This window comes from Myodes glareolus, chromosome 27 (genome assembly GCF_982192425.1).
Source record: "Myodes glareolus chromosome 27, mMyoGla1.1, whole genome shotgun sequence".
Classification (NCBI taxonomy): domain Eukaryota; kingdom Metazoa; phylum Chordata; class Mammalia; order Rodentia; family Cricetidae; genus Myodes; species Myodes glareolus.
In genome coordinates, this window is record NC_142052.1 from 10,953,466 (window position 1) to 10,971,136 (window position 17,671).

General features: G+C 39.8%; 1 pseudogene; it reads right to left on the minus strand.

Moving 5' to 3' along the window:
- Positions 1–1,360: 1,360 nt before the first annotated feature.
- Positions 1,361–13,881, minus strand: LOC125399988 (signal peptidase complex subunit 1 pseudogene; annotated as a pseudogene).
- Positions 13,882–17,671: the final 3,790 nt, after the last annotated feature.

The following is a 17,671-nucleotide window of genomic DNA, read 5'->3' on the forward strand; positions in this document are numbered from 1 at the left end:
CCTGTTTAACCATAATATATGATTTAATTCTTTTTCCTAGCTACTGAATCCTGTCCCCAGCATTGAAAGCTGCTATGCTACACAGGGACAAGGTATGTTTATCATAAAAAAAAAACTTGATCCTGAGGATTAGAGTAAATTCCCTTGCCCAGAATTTGATCTTGGGAAATCTCAAGTCCTTTTGCTTTTCCCTGTTGCTCTAAAATTTTTGCCTCTTCCCAAAAGTAACACCACCAAAGCAACTGGGGTCCATTTTCTAGGACTGCTGAGATGAACTGAATCCAGTCTTGTGGCATTGCTTTATTGCTTGAAGCCCATGTTTTGACCATTTCCCTAATGAAGGACATATGTTTTTCCATAAGATACAACTGCTTGTTTAATTTCCTTTAGATCAGTCATACTTATGGATTCCCATGTATATTCTTTGACTACCTTTGGGTATTTGGTGCCAGATGCTCTTACTGATGATGTCACCGGAAAGGCAGGTAGAACTCTGGGTAAGCTATCCTGGGGTTTGGTATGTACTGATGAGGCTAAATATTGTCTTTGTACCTTTTGTCCCTGTTCATCAAATTCAATAAATTCTTCAATCTTTTCAAATCTTTCCACCACTGTCTTTTGTAAAGTCTGGATCTGCAGTCCAGTGTTCTGTTCTAATTCCCTCAGTGAGAATTCCAAGGTGTGAAGTCTGTCCAGTAAAGATAACATCTCATCCTTGTACATAATTTTTATAGCATACATATTACCTTCCTGGAGATACATTCTATCAGTCAATCTATCATATCAATCTTTGACAGATCTGATTAACACATTCAACAGTATGAATTCTCTCAGACAATATCTCAGCATCCTCTGTCATTGACTGGGTTTTGTTTGTCAAGTTGGTTGTATCTTTCTCCAGAGTGCTGAATTTCCCTTTTAGTTGGTCATTATCAGTCTATAATATCTATAGAAACTATATCATTTCTAAAAGTACCTCATTATTGGCCCTGTTATTAAACCGTGTTTTTAAGGGGAAAATATGAAGAACAAAGCTAATCCCCAGAATTAAATAGAGGGATGTAGGAGGGAAATCATATAAGCCTTGCATAACATTGTACATGGTATAAGTAAAAAAGCTATTGAACTCCTGGATTGTTAAATTGTCTGTAATTTTGCCCTTTTAAATTATAAATTTATAATCTGTATTTTTTTTTTAGAAAGAAAAAAAAAGTATTACCGGTTAGATTTTATTCATCATGTACACCTGAAAGAAGCATTGCACACTTATATTCCTGCTCTCCATGGCAAGATTGTGAGGAGATGGAATAAAACAGCTGTAAGTTAAAACCAGCTGGATGAGAAATGAAACAAGCACAGCGGGATCTCGACACAGCTCACGTTTCGGTTATGAAAGCCTTTCAGCTCATTTTACAGGAAACGAAAGCGGGCGCTGAGTCGTGAAAGCTCGCATCAATTATTTTTAGCATGTCTCTTAACTTTTCTGTCCCCTGATTTCTTGTCTTCAGTGCCTAAGTCTTGAACAGGTAACCACTTCAGGGGATGCCGGCGATAGGTAGGCCACGGAGGAAGTGTCAGCAAACACGAGAAAGCAAATCCGGCCATAACTATGTAGACGGTCCATCCAAACTGCTCAGCCACGTACCCGTAGATAAACCCAACTACTGCAGAAAAAAGAATAATCCCCTGAAACATCTGTTCAGCTAGCTTCTGCCCCTTGTAATCCATCTGGGTGGGCAGCGAACTCAGATGTTCCAGCATGATTGGCGGAGAAGATCGACAACAAAGCAGAGGTAGCCGATTCTTAAGGAGTATGGTTTGTGGGGTGCGACACCGAGCGTAGCCTGATGGACCAGCCGAGGCCCACAGTCCGACGGCCGTGGCCCCGGAAGCGGATGTCTATAATCTGTATTTTAAATTATAAATCTTATCTGTGGTTGAGTTTGAGCTGGAGTAGGTGTAATAACCTTGGCCTACCAGTAGGTGTCGCATTGCACTTGTAGCCACGCGGTGGGTTTGAATCTGATTTCAGCGTTAAATGCTCAAGGATACGCGCAGATTAGAAACAATTATTTAGTGTAAACCACAGACTTTGTGCTCTGTGGAAGTCCCTGACTGGTCCGCAGCTGCACAAGCACAAAGAGAGCAAGAAAGCATGGAAGCCAGTGTCGCGTACTAGACCCAGAAGCCAACCATGCAGTCGCTGGTGGCCAAGGCTCTCTGAGATGTTTAATGAGAAAATATGAAGGACCACAGCTAATAGTTACTCAGGGCTGCTGTGTGGGAATTTTATACCCAAATAAGCTGTGTGGAGCCTGACAGTAGTTGATTAGAACTGATAGAGACCTGAGCCCCACAATTCGGAGCTCCAACTGTAGAAGTTAGCTTGATTCAGGAAATAACCAGACTAGCTAAAAGATAAAGCAATTATATTTTATTTATTATAAAGGAAAAACTCAAGAAACAGAAACGAGAAGTTCAAGCTCAGCTGTGAGGGAACCACGAAGAGAGAGAGAGCACTTGGGTGGCGCACCATTTTTCTCTGGGTCCCAGAAAACCACGCCCTAACTTGATCCCACCTCTTAAAGAAAATTGGTTAACAACGCTTCCCCGTCATGTGCTCAACAGATATCTAAGGCAGGAAATTGTGGATTGTCATATATGGCAATGGGTAAAGAAGTACTCCATGCAAATGAGAAAGAGACAGACAGACAGACAGACATCAGACAGACACACACACACACACGTACAATGATTTATAATTAAATCTGAAATTCTTTGAAAGTCTGATTTGCATTTTATTTAAAAATATATTCAAGTGGTTCAGTGACTTCTTCCCTGTAGCATGTGTAAACCCTTCATATGGTTTACATTATATGGAAATATCATTAGTCGGATTCCATCATAAAAAGAATCTATGTCTGTCAGCAGTGACTTCCAAATGTTCATTACATTTTAGCTAGACAAAATTTGATCATGCATTTCATGTACAGGAGATTTGTATTTCTGACAGGTATTTAAAATTATATTTTTACTTCAATACTAAATCAAAGTCATGCTGAGAAAATGGTCCATCCTTGGCATGGGAAATCCTTCTGTATATGTTTTGCTTTTATTGGTTAATTTAGAAGCTGTTTTCGCCCAATGGCTTAACAGAATATAACCAGGCTGGAAGAGAGACAGAGAGACAGAGAGAGAGAGAGAGGGCAGAGTTAGTGAGAAGCCATGTAACTGCTGCCAGAGACAGATGCCTCCTCTGGAGTCTGTCAAAACTTCACTGGTAAGCCACGACCAAGTGGCAATGCACAGATTAATGGAGATGGGTTAGTTTAGGATATAAGAGCTAGTTAGTAATATGCTTAAGCTATTAGCCAAACAGTATTGCAATTAATACAGATTTCTGTGTGATTATTTCTGGAGTCTGGGCAGCTGGGAAAAGAACAAGCAGCCTCCCCCAACACATCCTGAGTCAATAAAACAATTTTCTCCACTGACATATGAACTTGATATGCACTCATTTCATAGGGAAAGCAAAGTAGTGAGGTGGATACCTGTCGGAAAGGCTATTTCTAGAGTAACTTTGATATTGAAAATGTGGTATCATTATGGTAGGGCATCTTTTCATGACTGGATAACCAGATGTCTCAGGTTTTCTGTGGTACATAGAGGCTTTTTCTGAGCTTGTAGCAATGATATCTTTTCACTCAGAAGATTAGTAATTACAAAATAGAATGGAGAACAAAGAACCCAAGGCATTATGCTCTGTGAGATAATCAGAAAAATTATTCTAGCTCTTTGAGCAAACAAAACTTCAGTAATAAGATACATAATTAAGTAATCTCTTAGCTGGTGGAATAGTTATTGAAACACATACAGACTTAAATGTATTTAATATTTTAACTACAAATGTTCTCATCATACCTTACCTACCAACAAATTAAAGATCATATCGACTCATTTGTCCTTCTACCACAAGTAATGAAGTCACAGTTTATAATATAATCAAGAGATGTAATATCTATTAAGTATTTTATATAAGACAATAATATTAATATTATTATATTATTAAATATATTATATTATGAAATATTAATATTTCAGTCCTTTGCTCCCACTCTAAGGCTATTTGTATATTTTTTATCATAGATAGAAATACTGTTTAAAATGAAAAGTATAATAGAAAGACCTTGCCGATATTATAGTTATAGTTTGGAAGAATTTTTGTTTTTTTTTTATTAACTTTAATTGATTCTTTGTGGCTTTCAATCATGCATCCCAATCCTGCTCATCTCCACGCCCCCACCATATCTGCTCTCTGCCCTTGTAACCTCCCTTGCAAAACAAAACAAGGCAGAACAAGAAAGAAGAAAGAAAAAGAAACATTAGCTTTGTTGTAGAAGTGTGGTGTGGTCCAGGGAGTCACACACTGCAGTGAGGGGCTGCAGGCAGGCCTGCTTTTCATCCTGCCCAGCTCCTGCACAGCTAGCTTAGCCCCAGAAATAATAACACATAAGTTGTATTCATTTAAATACTGCCTGGCCCATTATCTCTAGAGAGTTAGTTACTGGCTAACTCTCACATCTTGATTAACCCATTTCTAATAATCTGTATAGCACCACGAGATGTGGCTTGCCGGGAAAGATTCAGCATGTCTGACCTGGTGGCTGGCTCCATGGCGTCTGGCTCATAGCCCTCTTCCCAGCATTTTGTTCTGTTTACTCCGCCTACCTAATTTTCTGTCCTATCAAGGGGCCAAGGCAGTCTCTTTATTGACCAATGAAAATAACATAATAGACAGATAACCCTCCTCCATCATTTCCCCTTTTTCTGTTTAAACAAAAAAGAAAGGCTTTCATTTTAACATAGTAAAATTACACATAACAAAACAATTATCAAGCAAGAATTACAGTCACAATATTTATAACTCTATCTTTATCATAATAATGGAAAACTATAACTATGACTATCCATTCTTCAACTCCATCAAAGACTCCAGAAGGATATATTACCTAAGTAAACAAGAAGTAAGCAACTTCCAAAACTCTAGAAATGACAGAGACATCTCGCTGCCTGGACAGTCACCCAAAGTTCCTCTGTATCGTTGGGGCATCCATTTTCGGCCTTCAGGCCCATAATATCCAGAGACATTTCCATGAAGCAGGAAATTTCAAAGGCAGTTCAGTCACTATCTGTTGTGTCCTGCAGAATGTCTCGCAGACTCTTTCATGAATCAAGAACCTCGAAAGATCATCTCACCTTTAGGCAAGTTTAGCAGTCCTCTCTCTGCGGGTTCTCTGTGTCCAGTTTATACAACAGTTCAGGCAAGAGCAGTTTCTTGCCCAAATGGCTATCAAACTCCATAAGGAGCCTCTTCGATGCCCATCTTCCTCTTGAAGTAGATTGGTGCTGCCAGGAGCAGACGTGTCTCATTGTCATGAAAAGTCCTAAGTTATTAAAACATTAAATGCCATGCTCTGTAGTCTTTGAAAGCTATGAATGTCTATCTGAAATATATCTGTGCACTTCTAGAAAATCAGACTAACATTACTACAAGCTTGACTATTATCGATATTATCCATTAACAACCTATATTTTCTAATTATACATTACATTTTTAAAATGAACTACACAATCACAATACATCAGTCAAGATCAGAAATATATATATATATATATATATATATATATATATATATATATATATATATATATAACAAAATTGACCTTAAAATCCATACCAATGAAATTATTCATATCTATATCATATCCCCCTTTAAATGTAAAAGAACATTTATAAGCAATATTTGGGAATATGGACGTAGTTATTTCTCTCCAAACTTCTTCCTGCTGTATAGGGGTGCAGTTAATCAGGTCTTTCATGGTATAACCTGTCTGCCAGGTTCATCTCAGTCAGCAGTTGAGTGAAGAAATTTTTTTGAGGGTGTTCACAGAAACCTTTCAGGAGGGCGTGGTCTATCATACCATATTGGGATAGAAGCAATCCACAGGGTCTCATCCTCTGTGGAAACAAAAGAAGAACCTCCTTTCCAAAGCATCATATTCTTAGAACAAAATTCTGAAGTCAAGGTATTTTCAACATATCTATCTTGGATTAGTTCAGCAGCATTTATAAACAAGTATCTTTTAGCAGCTGTTGCTCCTTTCTCAGCATTTAAACAATTTAAAGAGAGCATAATAGCATACAGTATCAAGATTCTCTGTGTATTTTCCATCTTTATGCAGCTTTATTTTTAACCTCTATTTCTTTTATTTTTACTTTTACTTTTTGACACATGTTCTCTGTATATCTTTGTCCTGGAATAACTCTGTTGACTAGGCTGTCCTTGAACTCACAGAGATCTGTCTGTCTCTGCTCCCCAGTGCTGGGATTAAAGGTGTGTGCTACCACACCTTGAACTCAGAGATCCTTCTGTCTCTGCCTCCCAGGCATTGGGATTAAAGGTGTGTGCTACCACACCTTGAAGTCACAGAGGTCAATCTACCTCTACCCCTTGAAGTTACAGAGGTCAATATGCCTCTGCCTCCCAGGCATTGGGATTTAGGTGTGTACCACCACACCCAACTACTCTCTTTCTTCCTTTTTTTACATTAAGAACTTTAACTTTTAGCCTGCATATATATTTTTAACACACTGTAAAATGTTTAGAGGTTTTCTTCCTCTTTGAATCTCTCTTTACTGTATATCTCTTTTTCTGACCACATGAGCCTTTAATTTACCAAGCAATATCGGTAGGACTAAAGCCGTGGCTTTGACAGCTAGATCCAGCCCATTATTTTGCTTTCCATCATCATGGCTGAGGTATCAGCCAGAGCTGTGTTCACTGCCACAACTCTATGCCGTTTCAAGGTCCTTTCCAGCAAGCAAGCTGCAGCATTCTGCTCACAGACCACACTCAGTCGGACTGCCTGCCTGAAAGAGTCAGAGATTGCCCTGGCAGGACAGCCCAGAAAGCCGGCATTTTAAAACAGAGCAGCTTTTTTCCTGTTACGGCTGAAAACCGAAAAGCATGCGTTCAGCTTTTCATCAATACCACTTAAGTGTTTCACGGCAGGACCTCTCAATGAGCTACAAAGTTTTGCAGCTAAAGCTGAGTCAGGAAACCTCTCTTAAATGAAAGCATTGCTTGCCTCTAGCAAGCAGAGCAGACCCGAGAAATTGCTGCCACCAAGAAAACATGCTTCACTCTATTCTTTCCCAAACTTTCTCAAGCTTTCTGTGGATTCAGTTATCCACGTTGGCGCCATCTGTAGTAGTGGGCTGCGGGCAGGCCTGCTTTTCATCCTGCCCAGCTCCTGCACGGCTAGCTTAGCCCCAGAAATAATAACACATAAGTTGTATTCATTTAAATACTGCCTGGCCCATTATCTCTAGAGAGTTAGTTACTGGCTAACTCTCACATCTTGATTAACCCATTTCTAATAATCTGTATAGCACCACGAGATGTGGCTTGCCGGGAAAGATTCAGCATGTCTGACCTGGTGGCTGGCTCCATGGCGTCTGGCTCATAGCCCTCTTCCCAGCATTTTGTTCTGTTTACTCCGCCTACCTAATTTTCTGTCCTATCAAGGGGCCAAGGCAGTCTCTTTATTGACCAATGAAAATAACACAATAGACAGATAACCCTCCTCCATCAACACACACATTTCACTCTTTACTCCTTTCTCTTTCGTTTACAAGTGTTCATTGCCACGAGTCATCGATTTGGTTCCACAGTTCCAGACCCTGAATATGGCTCACCGATATTTCATTTAAAATCTCATTCTACCCTGTAAATAAGTGAAGCCATTTTTCTTTCCCTGAAATCCCTCATTCATGAGCACTAAGCCATGCCTACTTTTCCTTTCTTTCTTCCCTGCATGCTCCTTATTGTCTGCAGGCTAGCACTGCTGCTTCTGTGTCTGGCTCCCAGCTGGGACAGACACAGGTAGACAACAGAATGAGGACAGCATATTGGGGCTCTGTGATTGAGGGTACTTGCCAATTCTCCAGGGACCTGTTTCACGGTGTTCTGAGGACTCATCAGCTCAGGATCTTAGCATGTCTCCACTGCCGCGGCACCTGCTTTATCCAAACTGATGTCTCTGTTTCCCCTTTAATGCCTCACTATTCCTGGTCTCCTCTGCTGCTGTTGCCTTTAACCCTCCCCACACTTTTGAAACCTCAATCCCTACTTCATTAAATGGTTCTAGAAACTGCCTACTTTTTCTAGATTAGCGTGCTCTCTGACCTAGTACCTGGAACGGGTACAGGAAATAAACCCCATCATTGGGATCCTGTTATGTGTGGATTAGCTGTTAATGAGCATCTCTTCTCCCAGGAAAGATGGAGCTGCATGGCATGCCATACAATCATAGGCACTTAGTCCATCAAAGGCAGGAGTGCTCCTAACCAGCACGATTATGCTTCAAGGTCAAGGAACTGTGACATTTCATTGTTGTGAGGAAAGCAGCAACTGCAAAGATAGTGGGATAGGGTGACTAAGGCCACATTACAGAAAGAAAATAGAAACGTAGGGCTCCAAGCTTCCCATTCGAAACTTAGGTGAAAGGTCAGAATTTTATGGTACTAAGAACCCATTTATTATTTGATTCCAGAATAGAGAATTTTGAAGATCCTATGCCCAGACTCTATTGTATTTGCGGGATCTTTGCCATGTCAGCTTTTCAGGCAATGTTGTCATTTCTTCTGTGTTTAGATATCATTTCTCAGTGTTTTCTCTGGAGTCACTAATGATTCCTAAGGCATCCCAGAGTGCCCTTCACACCAAAGCTATTTTCATACTAAAATATATCCTAAGGCATCCCAGAGTGCCCTTCACACCGAAGTTATTTTCATACTAAAACGTAGACAGTATCTGCTAATTCAGTGCCATTCTCTTTTAAGTGTTTAATGGAATTTTGTGAACATTGCATGAGGTAAGATGAAGTAATGACAGCACATTCTTAGGACGGTATCCCCCCCCTCCCTCAGGCTTAAGGTTGAGACAAATGTGGTGATATCTTGCATGTACAAATAACGTTTGCCTGAACTTCGGAGAGCAGAGCTAGCCACTAGCTAACCATAGAGGTCCGGAGGTCTGTACAGACAGACAGGAAGTGATGTGGCTGGGAGGAGAGAGGAAGGATAAGGCAGGAGGAACTCAGTCTCATTTCAGCTAGAAAGTTGAGAGGTAAGGTGGTTGTGGTTTTGCTCCTTTGTCTCTTTGATCTCTCAGCATTTTCCCCAATATCTGACTCCAGGCTTTTATTATTAAGATCTATTAGAACTTGTGTTCTATACTGGCACCAACTTGAAGGCAGGAGCTCATGAAAAAGCCACTTGGGTGTGGCTTTGTAGCCACCTGCACAGGCAGGAACAGCACATGGGGCTCCTTCCCTGCCTGGCTAGGCTTTCTTTTCTTTTTTTCCCCAAGCCTCTGAGAGAGTTTGGGATTTTCCTGTTGTAGCCTCTCAAAAACAGTTTTCAGCCTGGGCTCCAAACACCACAGGACTTACCCACCCTAGACCAGCTGTTCTGCCTTCAGGCAGCACTGCCGATGTGCTTTTCCCACACAATCCCCTGTGCATTTTCCAAACAACCCCCTCTCTCCACCATGGGTTGTGATCTTTGCTTACACACCCCCTGCACCTGCCGCTTGCAGCTCACAGCTACGTGTTAGCAGCCGCAGCTGTCCTCAGCCAAGCTGCTCACTGCCTTTGTTCCCCACTCAAATGTGCTATGCATCACAGGTCACTGACATCGTCAGGAGATTCGTTAAGACAATTGGGGTTTAATAAAGGGAGGAATTCGTTAAAAGAGAGAGTTTTAACTCACATTTTTAAAAAAAAAAATGGGAAAAACTGTTACTATGGAGGGATTTAGGTCTCTGTGTGATAATACACCGGACAGTTTGAAAATGGAGCAATTAAGTAAAAGGATAAGTAGTTTAGATGGGACTTATTTAATGTCAATTATAAACATTATCAGTTTTATCATTTTTACTTTTTCACTAAAAAAGTTGGTTAATATGAGGGCTGAGATACAAGTTTTAGAAAGAATGAAAAAGTTTGTAGAGATATTCACATCTAGACAGAGGAATTTAATGGAGAACCAATTTCACCATTGCATTGCAAGGTTAGAGAGGAATGAATAGCCTAAGGTTTTCAAACAACCGACTTTAATTTATCCAGTCACCTTACAGGAACCGTCAAATGACAGATATCTCAAAGGCTGTGCAAGAGTTAAATGAACTTCTATGAGAATGCTAGATTTAAGGAGATTCAACAATAAATGATACAGCTGTATCTCCCATGACTTGACAATTTACCCAAATTCTTCTTTTCAGGATCCCCTAAAGATGCCATCACTCTCAGACAGCAGGAAGTAAATTTAAGAATATGATGCCTATACTCTCAAGAGGTGGGGTGGGTGTTTTTTGGTCATTCAGCAGGATATGGATATTTGTAATTGCCTAGGGGGGTTGGTTGCAAGTTGTTATTGGTACAGTCAGGGAGAAAATTGAGCAAAGGAGATTGAAGTCAGAGTTTTTGTTTTGAAAAAAAGGCAGAAGATATAGACATAGGATATAAGCATAGATTATTGAATCTACTCTGCAAAGAAATAAGGGGGAATATGGAAATAGGATTAAAAGGTAGATTACTGAATCTACTTTTAAACCGAAAAAAAAAAACCAACTACTAGTTTTAAATATTTTACATTGACTTGAATTCTTTTTGTCACTAGCTAACCAAAGAGGTCTGGAGATCTGTACAGACACACAGGAAGGGATAAGACAGGAGAACACAAGAGCTCATTTCTATTCAGCTGCAAAGTACAGTAGGTAAGGTGTCCTTGGTCTTGTGCCTTTGTCTCAGTATTTTCCCCAATATCTGACTCTGGGCTTTTATGATTAAGACTTACGAGAATTTGTGCTACAGATAAATATTTAAATTGCATGTCATATGCAGTTAAAATCTGCGTGTTTGTAATGTAATTAGTAGTAAGTGGACAGACGTTTGAGAAATATGGTGTTAACATAGGACACTGAATGAGAAGGGAAGAACCTGAAATTCATGATGAAGCAATTCAACGGATGCGATGATACTGAGGATTCTTAGCAACAACAGCTTTCCATAACAACCATGACTCCCAAGGAATTGGGGCAAACTCGCAGAGAGCAGCTGTTCTCTTAAGCAGCAGGATTCTCCAGATAAATAATCAAAGAATCCTACATCCACTGTATTAGATTCCAGCAGTGTTGACAAAGGTAAGACTGACTTTTCATTTAGGAAGAGTAAGAGAATGAATGCAAGATACATTCTACTAATCTGCATCATTTTACTTTTTAATTAAAGTATTTAATGTACACAAGAATATTAGATATATTTATGGGATGCCCTGTGAGGTTTTCATATATTTATACCCTGTTTAATGTTAAAAATTAAGATCAGTAGATTTAGTTCTGCAAACGTCTTTTTTCCCCATGCTGAAGGTGCAGAATATGCTCCTTCTATTACCCTAACACATGCAGTGTGTTTTGATCTCCTAGAATCTCCCTACTGGTCAAAAGCATGCCACAACTTCTTTTCATGTCTAGCAGTGACTTAGTATCTGTTCACCAGCCTATCCTTATTCTTCCATCCTGCTTGCTCTCCCCAGCCTCTGGTAACCTTTGCTCTACTGTCAGCTTTTAACCTTGCATCATTACTGAGGCCTGGAAAACACAAGTAAATGTATTCTGAGGATATTAAACAGAAGAAGAAGAAAAAGAAAATATGAGGCAGATCTGGCTACACTTAATAGTGTGGATATATTCATCCTCCATATAAGATTTAAGTGTTCTTTAGTATGAAGGAACTAAACATTTGTGATTTGTTGTGTTAGTTATTTGGAGTTTGGAAAAATAATGGCTACAATTAATAAAATTTAAATGATGGAAGTTTCTGAGGACACGTAAGAAAGAATTTAATACTAAGGGCTCTAGGACTGGTGAACCAGATCCATTACCGTAGTTTGCTCAGCAATGCCCATTCTATTACCCTGGAAGGACTTAGGAAACACATCTTTTTCCAAAGCATCCCAAGCCTCTATAACAAGAGGAACACAGTATTTAGGAAAAGATCATCTATCTGTTCTCTAGTCAAAATGGATGAAGATCACAATAAAGCTCTCTTGTATGAGAAGAGTGACTGTACTAACCAGTTGGGGTGATGCATGCTTCTCAAGTCTCATAGAGGACCTACAACTACTGACTTTAGTCCAGTAAAATCAAATGCTGGGTCAGTGACATGACATTGCCACAGTCCTCCAGGACCTGGCTGATCGTATTTCATTGTTTTGATCCAAGAAGGGACTCTAGAGCAGTGCTTCTCAACCTTCCTAATGTGACCTGCTTTTTATTTTTGAAAAAAACTTTATTATTATTATTATTGTCATTGTTATTCACATCCCATCCAGACCACAGTTCCCCTCCCTTCCCTCATCTCAATTCCTCCCCCAACCTCTCCTCTACCCTGCTCCCCACCATCCACTCCTCCCCTCTTTCTCTTCAGAAAGGAACATTATTGTAATAGCTTTGCCTTATACGTTACTTGGCCTTTTTTCTCTTGCAGCTTTTAATATTCTTTCTTTGTTTTGTATGTTTAGTGTTTTGATCATTAAGTGGTGAGGGAATTTTCTTTTCTGGTCCAATCTATTTGCTATTTGGTAAGCTTCCTTTCTAGTCAAATTTCTAGTCAAATTATTATATAGGGTAAGAAAATTTTCTTCTCTAAGTTGGTTAAAAATATTTTCAGGGTCGTTGAGCTGGGAATTTACTTCTTTTCCTATTAGTCTTAGGTCTGGTCTTTTAATAGCTCAAGATTTCATGTCCTAAGTTTCCCAGATGTTTTTTTGTCAGAATTTGTTTAGATTTAACACTCTCTTTGACTAATAGATTCCTTCTATCATGTCTTCTGAATGTCAGAGATTTTGTTTTCCATTTCCTGTATTCTATTGGTGATACTTTTTTTCTGTAGTTCCTGTTCATTTACCCAGATTTTCTATTTCCCAAATTCCCTCAGTTTTTGTTTTCTTTATTGCTTTTATTTCCGTTTTCAAGTATTGAAGAGTTTTATTCATTTGCTTCAATTTTCCTTTTTCTTGACATTTTTGACATTTTTTAAGGAATTTATTGATTTCCTCCAGTTTATTTTATTGTTTTTCCTTCAGTTTCTTTAAGGAGTTTATTCATTTCCTCTTTAAGAACTTCTATCATCTTTATAAAGTTGGTTTTGACATCATTTTCTTGTGTTCATCTGTGTTGGAATATCCAGGGTTTGCTGTGGTGGTTTGGACGGTCTCTGGTGGTGACATATTACCCTGTCTGTTGTTGATTGTGTCCTTACACTGACTTTTAGGCATCTGGATTTGGAGAGATTAGGTCTTGTTGCAGATTTCTGGCTTCGTGTTTGTTGAATGGGTGTTTTCTTTCTTGGTTTCTGTTTTCTCTCTGGTTTTCTAGCTGTAGTGGCCTGTGGTTGAATAGAGGGTCTCCACTGAGTTGGGGGTTGGACTTCTGATGTCCTGAATAGCCAAGATCCATCAGGGAGTTGGATAGCCTCTGGTTTATGTTAGGAACTGGAGTTCTGGTGAGGCATAATGTATGTGGCCTCTGATCTGACTAGGGATCCTCTGTGGTGCAGGATGCTGACCTGGCTTCTGGTGTGGTAGGAGGGTTTTGCCTCATTTTCAGCAAACTGATCTGGCCTATTGTGGAGGCCAAAAAATGCAGGCCCATTCCCACCTTGTCTGACGGTTTGAGGACAAACAGGCTTAATTGCACCTTCTAACTCAGGAGGTGGTTGCCTGGTCCTTTTGAAGTTAAGATAGCTGGGTACCATCCTGACTGTGGGTGGTCAGGATATTCTGATGTACTTCTGCTGCCTTATTTTATAACTATGATACCACCCTAGGGAAGGGTGATCTTCTGCATGTGTGACTTAGAGTACATGACTTGGGGCACCTCACTACCTAGCTACCTAGATAACAGAATGCTAATGATTGAATGTCTCAGAGCTGACTGTGTGAGTTAACCTTTTGTATCATATTAATAAAGTCTCTTGTTACCTTCCGCTCCAGTTTACACTGGGCATAAAAACTGTGGAAATATAAATGCGGGTGAGTTCAGGGTCTGAGTACTCCCTGAAATACACTCCCAATACCTTTTCTCTTTTCTGTCTTATTATTTTTATGCGTCTGCATATTCTTTAGTTATATTTCTTCAATTCCCACACCTCTACCCAAGTAAGAAGTATTTTTGTTGAGACTGGTCCTCAGAGCCAAAGATGGAGTAGGAGACTTTAGTGACCAGGAGAGGAGGGCAGTTGGAGGTACGCTGGGCAAGCAAGGGAGGGTTAGAGGGGAGGTCTTACCTGAGATTCAGGATGCTGCCCTGGCCTCTCATAAGGTAGGAGGCTTCTGCTAGAGGTTTGGACTGGGATATGATGACGAGGAGAGGAGAGGCAGTTGGGGTTATGCTGGGTAGGAGTGGTTGGGGTTAGGGGGCAGTCTTACCTGGGATTCAGGGCTCTGGCCTCTTCTTTGGTAGGGTAGAAGGCTTCTACCAGAGGTGTGGGCTGGGGTGTCAGTGGTACAATTTTTTAATTCAGTTTCTCACCTTGTGGGGATCCCCCCAAGCCATAAAGTTACTTTGTTTGCTACTTCATAATGGGAGTGTTGCTAGTGTTATGAATTGTAAGGTAAATATCTGTGTTTTCCAATGAATGGATTGCTTGATCCCCAAAGGAGTCATGACCCACAGGTTGAGAACCAGCGACTTAGTTCTTTCAGAAACCATCATAAAGCTCTATTAATGAAGCAAGGGAAGGCTATTTTGTGGTTAGGTGTATTAGAGAAGAGATTTAGGTGACCTCTGGCTGTTTACCCAAGGAGGAAGGGTAATAACAGTTTGTAGATCTTGAAGAAGTGGAAAATGGATACCTTTGCTGTGGGACAATGGCTTTACTCTGTAAAGATTTGTTTCTTGTGTTTAATAAAATGTTGATTGTCCAGTAGCCAGGCAGGAAGTAGAGGCAGGGCAGGGAGAACAGGAAAATTCTGGGAAGAGGAAAGGTCAGTCTATAGTTGTGACCCAGCTGCAGAGGAAGCAATATGAGAATGCCTCGCGGAAAAAGGTACCAAGCCATGTGGCTAACACAGACACAAATAATGGGCTAATATAAGATGTAAGAAAGAGTTAATAAGAAGCCTGAGCTAATAAGCCAATAAGTTTATGATTAATGTAGACCTCTGTGTGTTTCTTTGGGACTGAATGACTATGAGACAGGGCGGGACAGAAACCTAGGTCAACATTCCTTCACTTCCCCCATCAGGTGCTGAGAAGTGAGATCTTAGAGCCAACAGAAAAATAGTGAAGACAGGGAAACTCTCACTTGTATAGGGATACGTTTCAGGATCAATGGGAGGGAGGATATGGGAGCCTACTGTGAAACTGCCTAATAAATCCATACTGAATGAATGCCCATAAAGGTTTTGAGCTGTCTTGTGTTATAGTTCCAGCTTCTGGGTAGTACTTTATATCTCCGTTGATTTAGAATTTTTATCAGACGATGCACTTATATTCAACATGAACCACACAAAAATGTGAGGAGACAAAGGAAGGCCTGCATGTCAGGAACTGCATACTCCTCCATGTATTCTCCAGTATGGACGAGTTGATGCTAGATTTTGATTGAGACCACGCAACTTTAAACTGCTCCTACTCAGTAAAGGATGCATAGCTATTCTTAAATCTCCCACATTTACAAATAATTCAGCATCCTTGGAATGATTTAGAGACTAAAGACTGCAATGAAGATCAAAAGCCACCCATGAAGGCTGGAAACAAAATGAAAGTGACCTTCCACAGGTGCTCAGAGCACGCTGTCTTCTGGAGGAGACGAGGCGTATGGAAGAGGAGTGTGAGCGACTCAACAGATGAACGGCTCCACAAAGCACAAAGCACATCTGTACTTCAAGGAGAATGCGTCGAACAATTTGAGTATCAAGGAAAGTGGAAAACGCTGAAAGAACCCAATTCTGAAGGTAAAGGCCAACAAATGATCTGTTTAGAACAGAGTTTGCCAAGGTTTTCAAGTTCTGCATGCGTTTGAGTTGTGCGTTTTACATTTTTTTTTTAAAACACATAGATTTTGAATCCATAATTGTGGTTTGGGTCTGAAATTCGACAATTCTAATGGACTCTGTGGTGTTCCTCATGATCTTTGGTGAAAAGAGAATCGAGATAATGATATTCCAATTACGTAAATTCCAATTATGTAAATAAATAAAGGCAGAAGTGCTTCTTACCTGGTAGACTTCAAACAAAAGCGCATGACCTAGAAATGTTCTGTTGAAAACAAATCATCCAATGAATTTGTAATCTCACATTTACTTCCCCCTTCAGAAAATGAAGAAGATAACAAAAATAATGTCAAGTTTGATTTAGTCTTTATGATGCACTGTGTGCACTGATTTGACAACTGTATACTTGTCATTTAATCTTCCTTCACAAAGTCCTTTGAGAAATTAGATATGTTTCAAAAACTTACTTCCAAAGAAAAACAACAAATAAAATTATATAAATGAACATTAAATACTTTTCCACTGATATGGGAATGTAATTAAGTCGTTATCTGAAATTTATTGCATTAGCTTTTCCTATGGAGTCATGAATAAATGATTATCCACCTCAGATAGAACATTGATGCCAGACAAAGAGACTATTCTGTCCAAGGCTAGGCTAGTGAACCCTTGAATTTCATGGTGTCACTACAGGAACATGGGTAAGGGGTTGCTTACAGAAGCATGGATCTTTTAAAGGCAACCACATCTAACTAATACTACCCCAGAATGGTTGACAGCTTGCAGTCAGTGAACCAGCCACAGCATCTCCTGGTCCTGGCCGTTGTTACTGTTTATACAACCTTGGAGAGGGGCCCGGTGGATCGTTTCTGTTTCAAGAGCATCCTGAGACTAGTGAGTTTCACTCCCTGAGCCTTACAAATTTTGTTTTCTTTCTGAGTTATAAGGAAACTTTTTATATCCAGGGAAAGAATATTTTAATGCAATGGGAATCGCTTACAGAACAAAATTCACATGCAAAATGCATAGATGGGGTAGCAGAACAGAAATTCACCATAAGCCAATATTAGGCAATCTCTCTCTCTCTCTCTCTCTCTCTCTCTCTCTCTCTCTCTCTCTCTCTCTGTGTGTGTGTGTGTGTGTGTGTGTTTAGGGGATTGATATAGGTTTTCTCTGTATAGCCCTGGCTCTCCTGGAACTTGCTCTGTAGATCTGACTGGCCTTGAACTTAGAAACACGCCTGCCTCTGCCTTCTTAGTGCTGGGACTAAAGATACATATAACCATGCCCAGATGAGAACATTCTAAATTAAAGAAGAATTCTAGTATGTTATGTAATCTGTAAAGTTTTAAACAAAGCACATGATAGATGAGGACTATAAAGATTATAACCAAGACTATAAAATACTCATGGTGGTCTACATTAGAGTATATTTGTTGTCATTTACCGTTAATTCTAATAGTCAGAAATAAATCTCTGGTAAGCTGATAGACAACAGAATAGAATAAAGTGGGATATATATATATATATATATATATATATATATAT